Source organism: Pteropus alecto, unplaced genomic scaffold, assembly GCF_000325575.1.
Source record: "Pteropus alecto unplaced genomic scaffold, ASM32557v1 scaffold45, whole genome shotgun sequence".
In the NCBI taxonomy this organism is placed as follows: Eukaryota; Metazoa; Chordata; class Mammalia; order Chiroptera; family Pteropodidae; genus Pteropus; species Pteropus alecto.
This window is the reverse complement of record NW_006442491.1, coordinates 77696-88303: the sequence shown is the minus strand read 5'-3', so window position 1 is coordinate 88303 and position 10608 is coordinate 77696. Positions and strand designations below refer to the sequence as shown.

The 10608-nt window shown below is 42.6% G+C and overlaps 1 pseudogene; it reads left to right on the top strand.

Annotated features, from left to right (window-relative positions):
- Positions 1-3087: 3087 nt before the first annotated feature.
- Positions 3088-3669, top strand: LOC102897616 (annotated as a pseudogene).
- The last annotated feature ends 6939 nt before the right edge of the window (positions 3670-10608 follow it).

Here is a 10608-nt window from a genome sequence, read left to right as displayed (position 1 = left end):
TGGTGTGAAGGCCCTCGAGATCATGCTGATGCTGCTCACACTGGAGAACCCTCAGCTGAGAGGAAGAACAATTTTCCTCTAACCAAGACAAAACCAAATCCTCCACTGGGAATACTCAATGGGAGCTCCAACCTCAAAGAAAGGCTGACCTGTCCCCTTTCCACAGATCGTTTAAACCTGAATTATGTGTCATCAATTATGTGGCCTCAGCTGCTCCCTGGACAATCCTCTTCTTGAGTGAAGAAGAACCTATTGGCTTTGGAATTGCCCCTTTATGCCCGAGGATTCAGAATCTTCCCATCTTCCGATTTGAAGCATCTAGGCTTAGACAAGGAGACAGCTGCTGGGGGTGAGGGTTACAGAGGACTTTGAGAAGCTGTAGATGGTTTCTCTTCTCCTTGGGGCCTGGGTTGTCAGAAGGGTTAGAGGTTGTTACAACTTATAAAGTTTATTCATTAGTTTGCTCTTATTTATTAATAGAAACAAAAAGATCCACCCATGATTAAGAGTTTAGGCGAAAGATTCCTAGTGTCACACACCAGGTACTTTATAGTTTATAACACTCCCAGTTTGTTGAGGGTGAGGCCAAGGTGGGCATAGGGTGGCTTGTGGCTTGCCAGAAGCCCAAGGTGAAAATTCTTACTATGTGACCTCAGTGGTTGACATGACCAAATTCAAGTCCAGCTATCCTAGTCCATCTTCCCTGCTAGCATGGAGACAGGTGTCCTGCCATCCTACTTAACATGACGAGCCAGTCCTGAGCCGATGCAGGGCACATGGCAGGTGCTCAATTTGTTTAAAAAATGGATGTTTTGAGACAATAATAATATATATCACACAGTGTCTGAAAGTACAAAATGAGAAAAAATATGAAAAATGCTTGGCACATTGCCTAGAAAATAGTCAGTGTTCATTAATGTTGGCTATTGTCATCAGTCTGCATTTTCAGTATGAGATTTTCTCAGTGTGAAGCCTAACGGTATCTATAGAGAAAGTCAGGTATAAATCAAGCTGTATCTCAATATAAATCTGAAAATCTCATTTAAAAATGCATCCAAGTTTATGTTTCCACAAAATGTAACAAGAAACAGCTGTCAGCTGGGCATTAACGGAAAGATCTTCCAGGATACACTGCCCAAGTTCTTTTCCTCGCTGAACTTACTCCCTCTCTTTCCTCCATATCATCTCCCTCTGTACCTACATCCATGGGGACTCAGCTTCATGAAGTCTGGCCTCAGAGGAAAGTTGCAGAGTAGGAGCTGAGTAAGGGCCTAGGACAGGTGTTCCAGACCCCTGTTCCATCCCCATGCCAAACTTTAGAGCTGAGCACCCACCATAGACTCTCCCTGGCCCCAATCCTCACCCAAAGCACTCAGACCGTCTTGGAACCTATTCCTGTGCTCAGAGTTATAAACTCATTCAAGCTCAGGTATCAGTGGGTAATCATTAAAGGTCATTGTTCCTACAAGATAACATTTGAGTTTCCCAGAGGTCTTGGGGATCTTGATTGAAAAGCATTTCTTAGAGTGGGCATTTCAGGCACTTTGACATTCTCCTCCACAAGGAGTTTTTGATAAAGGGCTTTCATTCCTTCTCAACATAGTTTTACAAAAGATTCCCACTTTGTAATGTCAGAGGTCAACTTGCTAAACTGACCAGTTACACCTATGGCTAAGATCCAACCCTGAGCTCATAGCCCAGATTCTGGCTTTCTTTGCCCCAGGAGTTGCTTAAGAATATTCAGCTTCCATAATGAGAGCCAGCTACTAATTCCTGAAGCTTATAATTCTAAAGAAAAGAAATAGAAATTAACTTCACTACTAAGAGAGTTAAGCTCACAGGACATTATCACCATTGATATCTTGCAAAAAGTACAAAAAAGGAGATCAAAGTCATGCCCTCTCTAGGGACTGAGTTCTCATTTTATCTTGCCTTGTTGTTCATTCATTCATTGACCTAGGGCAGTCCATAAAGACTAGAATGACGACACTCATACTGAAAGGATGATATCAGTTTGGAATTTAGGCTCTCAGGATAAATAGAAAACCCTCACTATTTGATTATCCAGCAAGAAATTAATGGCTATCCATAAACTGTCTAATAAAATAATCTGTTTACTCTAGAAGCTGCATGAACAATCTGTTGTTTGATTTCTCCTCCCCTGTACTTGTTCACCTGGATGTGATATCACTAATTGGTTTAACATGGTCATAAAATCTTTGGCTGCATGCCGCCTACTCCTGCCTCCTTCCACGGAGTGATAGGCCTGCAGAACCTCAGCAGTGACCACACCACAGGAAACAAATGCCTCAGGGAAAGTGAATTGTTTGTTCTGCAATGCATTGATTTCTCCTGTTTTTCTTTTATGTAGTACCTACTGTCTCCTCCAATGGCAGCTTTGAAAGCCAAGGATAGAGCCCATTGTACAGGCTTTCTGTGAGGGTGGAGACACCATCCTCTTTCTCCTAAGAATTGTAATCAGACCCAAAATACAAGCCAGTTCATGAAGGGAAGAGGTGAGGGCCCTGAGAGCTTCCAGCAGACCCACGTGTCCCTGGTCTCTCTAGCTCAAAGCCCCTCAACTATATCCACCTCATACCTTTATTTCTTCTTATCTCCATTCCTTTCTTGTCTCCAGCGAAGTTTTTTAAATGGACACAAGTTGTTTTCAGGTGATCATGGGTATATTTTCATTCAATAATAAATTCTATTTTATTTAATATATCTAAATATTATCATTTTAACATTTAGTCCATTATGAAATTTCTAAACTATTTTATATCTCATGTTTTATGTTATCTTCAAAAGCCAGTATGTGTTGCACACATACAGCATGCCTCAGGATTCACCAGCTACACACTGCATGTGCTTAGTAGCCACACATAGCTAGTGACTACTGTACTGGCCAGCACAGTTGTAGAAAAAGAAAAAGAGGAAATGTTTACAAAAAGCTTTGAAATGTAAGCTATATAATGCTGATAAGAAAAGAGTAGATCGCTTTTCCGCACCCCCAAGTGACACTTGGGCTGCATCGCACTCCCTCCAAACTTAAGCCAGTGCCACTATCGTCTCCTTCCAACTGCCATCATGATCATTTACCTGGACCTCATCAACCATGATGAGATGTTCTCCGACATCTACAAGATACGGAGGTTGCAGACCAGCTGTGCCTGGAGGTGGAAGGGAAGATGGTCAGGAGGACTGAGAGTCACACTGATGACTCATTGGTGAATGCCTCTACTGAAGGCCCTGAGGGTGAGGGTATAGAACACAGCAATCACTGGTGTTGATTTGGTCATGAGCCAGCATTTGTAGGAAACCAGCCTCACAAAAGAAGCCTGCAAGAAGTATATCAAAGATTACATGAAATCAATCAAAGGGAAACTTGAGGAACATAGACCAGAAAGAGTAAAACCTTTATGATGGACTGCAAAACAAATCAAGCACATCCTTGCTAATTTCAAAAAACTACCAATTATTTATTTGTGAAATGTGAATCCAAATGGATTGCTCTGCTGGAATACTGTGAGGATGGTGTGACTCCCATGTGTAATTTTCTTTAAGGATGGTTTAGAAATTTTAAAAAATGTTAACAAATTTAACAATTTGGATCCATCACCTGTCATCATCATAACTGGCTGCTGCTTTTCATTCACACAGTTAGACTAGGATGAATGAGACTGATGTTACCTTGAGCTCTTCATTTATTTTGACCTTGATTTTTTGGAGCAGAGGCATAGTTTTTAAGAAAAACATGTCATGTAGGATGTAAAAAAGTAAAATGCATTTAGACTAAAAAAGAAAAGAAAAGAAAAAAAAGTAAATTTTAAACCAATCGTTTATGAATATAGAGGTAACAAAATCCCAAGAAAAATATTGGCAAATTGAATTCACTCAAAACACATAAAAATATAAAAGACCATGTCAACATTATTATTTTCTAAGAATTTAGGATGGTTTAACATTAGAAAGAGTATGCATGTGTACATGTGTGTATCCATCAGCATTAACAAATTATAAAGAAAAAGACTACTAACTATTAATTGTTTCATCTCAGAGTGATTGAGTTTGGGGTGATTTGTATTTTATTTTTTATATTGCTTGCACTTTTTACACACTTAAAAGCAAAAAACCACTATTTTATAACATAAAAATAAAAAGGGAAGGAAAAAAAACAAAATTAAAAATGATTATAAAATACAAACAGAAGAAAAAATAATTTGAGAGAATATTGTTTAACTCCATGCAAACATCTCAACCATTCCCTAATTGCTTGTATAGTTATTTTATAAAAGAAAAAAACCCAGGCACTGAGCTTGACAGGATGTTCACAGACAGCAGGATTCTACCTCCTGATGGAACCCATGTGTTCAGGGCTCTATCCTACCCCACCCCAGGCCTGAGTCTCATCAATTAAGTGGAGCCCACATCCTCTTGCCACTGATTGGCTCATGCGTCTGGACTTTGACTAATCAACACATGGCATTCCCTTTTCTCCCTGCCCCCCACAGGATGTTGTTATTGGTCTAGGCAAGCCGTGACTTAAGTTAGTCCAATCCAACTGGAAGGAGGCCCTGTTATTCCATGATTGGGAATGATGCACTTCCCCCACTGGCCTCGGGAAAGGAAGCATTGTTTCCTGATTGCAGCTTGTAGCTCTCTTTGTCTAGGAGCAGAGCTGGCTAAGGGCAAGGCAACAAAGGAGAAAGAGATAGCCAGGATTAACAGAGATATAAAGGCAAATGCTGACCACAAAGCACTCTAACCGCCCACCCCCAACACACACTCACACACACACACACACACACTTCTTCTAGTGTTTGATAATATATGTCCTCATTCTTTAATAGTTTTTAGACTAGAGTTTGCACATCGGAATCAGGGCTGGTTAAAATCCAGATCTGGGCCCCAACACCCTCCGGAGTCAGAACTGCTGACTCAGCAGGTCAGGGCGGAAGGTGGGGTGGTGGGGTGTGCTGAGAATTTTCCTTTCTAACAGGTTCCAAGGAATATGATGCTTCTGGTTCAGGACCCGCTCTGAGAGTTCCTGGTTGAAGCTTCTCTGCTTATGATGTGCCTACAAAATATTTTATATCCTTTTCATGAAACTAATAATTGGATAAAACGGAGAACCTAAAAGAGTAAATTGTAAAGTGTAGGTTATGATTTCTATTGATGTGAACACTCTGGAATTTCTACAGTGAATTTTCTTCTATGCCTACCTTAATTTCTACTACTTGTTATTCCAGCTGACCTCTGCTGGTATCCCTAGATAAAATGCATTTTTCCATGCAAAGTGAGTCAGTTAGAATTCAAATTGAAAACCAAGAAAAAAACTCAGTTGGCATTTTCAGGTTGGGAAATTTTGGGGCAATCAGGCAAGTGGGGTAATAATTCACAGCTTTTTCTTTTTACAAAACAGTAGTACATTTTGTCTCTCACTAGTGCACAATTGATCATGACAACAACCTGTAAGGAAGAGGGAGTCAAAGTTGTTGTTTTCCTTTTTCACAGGTGAGAAAACAGAAGTTTAAAAACCATACTTGACTCCATGAAGAACGCCTCCGAAAGGAGTCACAGAAACAGGGCCCCAGATCTAGCACTCAGGTCTTCATAACCTAATCTCCTGCATCCTCTCTCCAACAAATTGCCTCAAACTTTTGGATTCAGATAAATACTGGTATATTTTAAGTTATATCACATCAAGTAAGCAGTGTGCTGAGAGGATGGGTAAGAATGACGGTGTTCATTAACTAGGAAAAAAATCCAAATATTTCCAAAAGTATATGACCAGACATCATCTTCAGGAAGAGCTAAGGTGCTACACTTTGGAGAAGTGCAAAGAAATTAAGTTGGCCTACTATCATTTTAGCTTGAAGAAAAAAGACACCATTGTTCAAGATTTAAAATGATTTTGAAGCTCTTTCATCTCACAACTGGCCCCTCATTTAGCCAAAAGCAGGAAGCTAAAGCCTGAGTCACAATTTTGGATGATTGCATCACTGTGTTTTATGTCAGAAGGGCTTTGCTAAGCACTCTTGGTGGGCAGAACACTCTGAACTTCTTCCTCATGTCAGAGGAAGCTCCAAAGACATGGGTAAGCCCTGATGTCTGACAATTCATGAGTGCAAGAACTCCTTCTGTTTTGAAACTCCCAGTCAGTGCCTGTCCGAAGAGCTAAACTGATACACAGGAAAAGCTTAACTGGCACCTCACAGATGCCAGGCCCCAAGCTGGAGGTCAGAGGTGCATTCATTCTTGACAGCTAGCACACCAACGGCATTGACATCGACCCAAGCACCCAGTTTCTTTTCTTGCTACCCAAAGTAAGGCTTAATGCCCACATTTCTTATGTGGCAGACCCTCTCAGTTGACCCCAGCCTCCATTCCCAACTTCACTTGCTACTATAGGGGCTAAAATGCCCAGATGTGTCTCCAGACTCTCTTGCAGCTAGGGATGGCCAGGAGATGGGGGTCAGGGTCTGCCAAGGTCTTCCTAGAAAGGTTTTTCCCTTCCAGAGATTTCTCTCTGTCTGCTCGCCATTGGCCATGATGCCTGAGAACGGGAACAGCAGTTGTACTGCAGCTCTGAGGTCAAGCTCGAAGACAGGGTTACCTAAGACAGACATGACCTGACTCTTTAGCCCACATGTTAACCAGACTGCCCACTTCCAGAATTTCTTATGAGTAAACAGTGAATGTCTCTTAAGCTATGAGAGCGGATGGGGTTATTATATGTAAACTACACAAGGACACATGTTTTTGTCTAAGTGGCTATATGTCTGCATTTTAAGACTCTTCCTGGCACTTGGCAGTCCTGACTATGACTCATATGAGCCTGCTATGCTAGTCTTTCAGTCTGTAGAACTTGTACTCTGTTCAGGGTCCAAAACCTTCCCAAGCCCACTTTAAATCACCCCCTGGCCCTCAAATGTCCCAGCTGTACACTCTCACCTACCTGTGAGCCCCACAGTACTGGCTCAGAGCCTCTGCAGTGCCCTCTCTGAGCTGAACTGTGTGGACGTCATATGGCTGGATCAAAGCCTGTCCAACCTCTAACTGCTCCTAACCCCTCACCCAGACTCAGGGGAGCAAATGGACTCCCACATTGTGATGAGGAGGGTCTACTCACCACAGCTTCCTAAATCTAGGCATCCTCACTATGTGTCCTCACTAGGTGTCGCCACTAAGTGTTTTATCTGATTTTGCTATTGCTAAAGGAGCCAAGTCCAGTGAAAGTCCCTAATTTTCAAAGATGAAGATCAGAAAGATTACTTTAATTTAATGGTTTTGTTCAAGTTTCAGTAATGTTCCAGGAGTTTCAATTGTGGGATAAAAGAGTAGAGCAGGTGACTTAGTGATCATAAAGAGGGTAGAAAGCCACCCACCCTGCCCTGGGCACTGTGGGAAGAGAGTGCTGAGGAGGAAAAGAAGGGAGGAGCTGCATGCACATGGCCTCCCGCTCCAGACAGATGTCCAGGCTGATGGCCAACCTGGGAGCAAGAGGCATTTGCTTCACTCTCCATTAATGCCATTGGGAGGGGCAGACCACACACCACCCCAGTATCCCATGCCAGCCCTGCACTTGCTCAGGAGCAGTGCCTAACCAAGAGGGTCCAACTGACATCCAAGGGCCAACCTGAGGCCAGGTCACATGGTCAAATACACTTTCATAATGCTCCCACATTTCTGGAGAGCAACGCAGGGAGGACCTGAGGTGGAACTCTGGAAGGCTGACCATCTGAAAGTAGCTACATCGGTATACAGAGATGGGGGCAGTATTTCCAGGATGAGGCTTCCAGAGCCTAGTGACAGGAATACACTCACCCTACAGTCCTGCAAGGTGAAGCTGGAACACTCACTCACAGAATAAACCATGTGTCTGTATGAATCTAGGGACCTTGAACCCACAGAATATATTTTATAAACTTACTTAAGACACCTCAGAATTCTTTGCAGAACAAAGAGAGATAAGGAGGGAAGAAGGGTCAGAGAAGGTGAAAGAAAGAGAACAACAAAAAAGGAAGAAGGAAAGAGGTCAGCTAGGTTAGCTCCCACCCTCCTCTCCACCTCTGCTGCTCCCTACCCAGCCACATACGTGGACAAGTCCAGTCATTTTGAATTAAAACAGAGAACATTATGGAAAAATGTAGGCATTAGGGTAGCACCATATGTTCCCTCTCCCCTCAGAACAAACCTCCAGTACATTTTGAGCCCCAAAGGGACACAGGAATTCATTCTGTTTTGTAGCCAAGATTTGATTGGTGCCTCATGCCTTGCACCCTCCTGCTAGACACTGCATTCTCCTCCCTTGTCGCTTCAAGATGTTGAAATGAGCTGCTTACCCAATATGTTCGATGGGCTAATAAAACAGATGGACCGATTTCCTGATTGCACAACCTCTACACAAGCAGATCCCCAGCCCTGGGCACACATCTACCTCTGACAAGGCAAAGACCCAGCCCCAGCAGACAGGAGGTTACACTGCAGACACTGACTGAGCTTGCCCAGAAAGGAAGGTGACGTAGAGCTTGCTGGGAAGGGCCATCCGTTGTGATTGTACTGCTGCTGAAACATGGCAAACAATGGTGATTTTGTTCTGGACCAGCTTAGTGCCCACTAAACCCCACCTTCTCCCCTCTGAGCGAGACACTCCCTCAAAGTGTACCTCTCCTTATCTTGAAAATCAGGACATGGATCCTTCCCTCCCACCAGTTCCAGCAGGCCTGGATTCTAGGACCAATGCCAAGAGTTGCCAGCAGCAAACATGAATCCTGTGGGGGAATGAGGACAGGGACAGAGATTGGTTTTTCAACATGGATATCCACATATGCCAGCCTCAGAAATTGAATTTAGGTGCTATAATTTAAAGAAAATATAAAAATCAGGTCCAGTAATTTTTCCATATACTTTTCCACTCAGCAGAAGTCCAGGATGTGTTTTTCTAAGCCCCTTTCCTCTGAAATGTATATATTTTGAAGGAAGCATAGCCCATATGTTGCTTATTCACATTTTATACAAAATGCTCTTAGGGAATATTTACTGTTTTAACTTTCATTTGTTTATGTTTTTAAAGAAACTCCCTGAACTTAAAAACAGGAAATCTTCTTTGGCTGAGTAGATATGTACTTAAGCTCTAAGGTTTTTGACTATTTGAGAAGTCTGCTTCCATGCTGAAATCAGTAATTCAAATTACTGAAGATACGTTGACCACCTCGGCCCTGGTTGAGAAGCCATGAGTCGATTCAAGTGGAGACCAGCTTCATGAAAGTAGCAGCCTCTGTTTGCCTATGATAGTTATCTACATGGAAGAGGGTAAGGAAAGACCAAGGCCATGTGAAAAATCACCTTTGCCCCTACAATGCCCATGCCTTCTCCCCTGGCCTTGAGTGGGAGGGGACAGGACATTTTGGAGCTTGCTCTGGCAAGCCTAGGGAAAGTCTTCATTATAATAAATGGTAAGAAAATTCGACCTTGGTAGGATGCTCCCTCCCGCTGAAAAACTGAAATAGAGCCGGGCAGGCGAGAGATGCAGGCTGTAGCAAATGGAAGCAGACTCTGCCTCTGTCATTCTCTACCCCGAGGTCTTAAACTCTATGAGATTCATTCCCATCATCTGTAAAATGGGAATAACATACCTGCCTTATAAAAATGCAAGGATCAGAAATACACATTCAAATTCTCAACACAGTATTGGGAACCCTTAGCAGACAATACAAGAGAGTCTGGAAGGCACCTTTTCTTGTCAATGTGACAATGGAAGCCACACCTGCCCTGACCCAGTGTGCTGTAGAGTTTCTGGACCAATTTTCAGAGGATACCTGTTCAGGTGTGGGCTTCCACACCTGGCAAGCCTAGGGAAAGTCTTCATTATAATAAACAGTAAAAAAATTCGACCTTGGTAGGATGCCCCCTCCCACTGAAAAACTGAAATAGAGCCCTGCAGGTGATAAAGAGAACCTGAAGCTTATTCCTGTTGGCACTCTGCCTGGGTCAGAGGGGTGCATGGCCCCAAGAGTATGTAAATTATACAGGGCATTCTTTACATTTATTTCACCTGAATGTGATAAAGACTATCTCATAATACTTAATGTAAGGATAGACTCTCCATGGCCAAGCATTGCAGTCACCAAAGTCCCCGAGTTCCCCTAGGGAAGAGTGGCATTTCCCCAGCAGGGAGAAGCTGGCAGGGCAATTTCTTTCTACATGTTATTTAATTTGCACACACCTGGGTGCAGATTCACATATGTGGAAGAATATTGGCAATACTTTTGCATGATATAGAGTGACCATGCAAGAGAATCCTGAGTGTCTGATTTGCTCAGACAAGCCAATCTAGAGATGAAGTGGGTGGTTTTCTTTTATGTAAGGCAAGTACTTCTTTGGCTGAACTCTGTATACAAAGGCTTGTCATCAATTGCAGCCTCACAGTGTTTCTGAAAATATAAGCACATTAAAGCTATCTTTTTCAAGGCAAAGATAGATATCACATATGCAGGCACACAAACAAGCACACACGCACATGCCAGTTAAGTCTGCTGGCACTGGAGGAGCCATTATTCATAATCATTTTTTTCTTTTATTATTATTATTATTTATTATTATTTA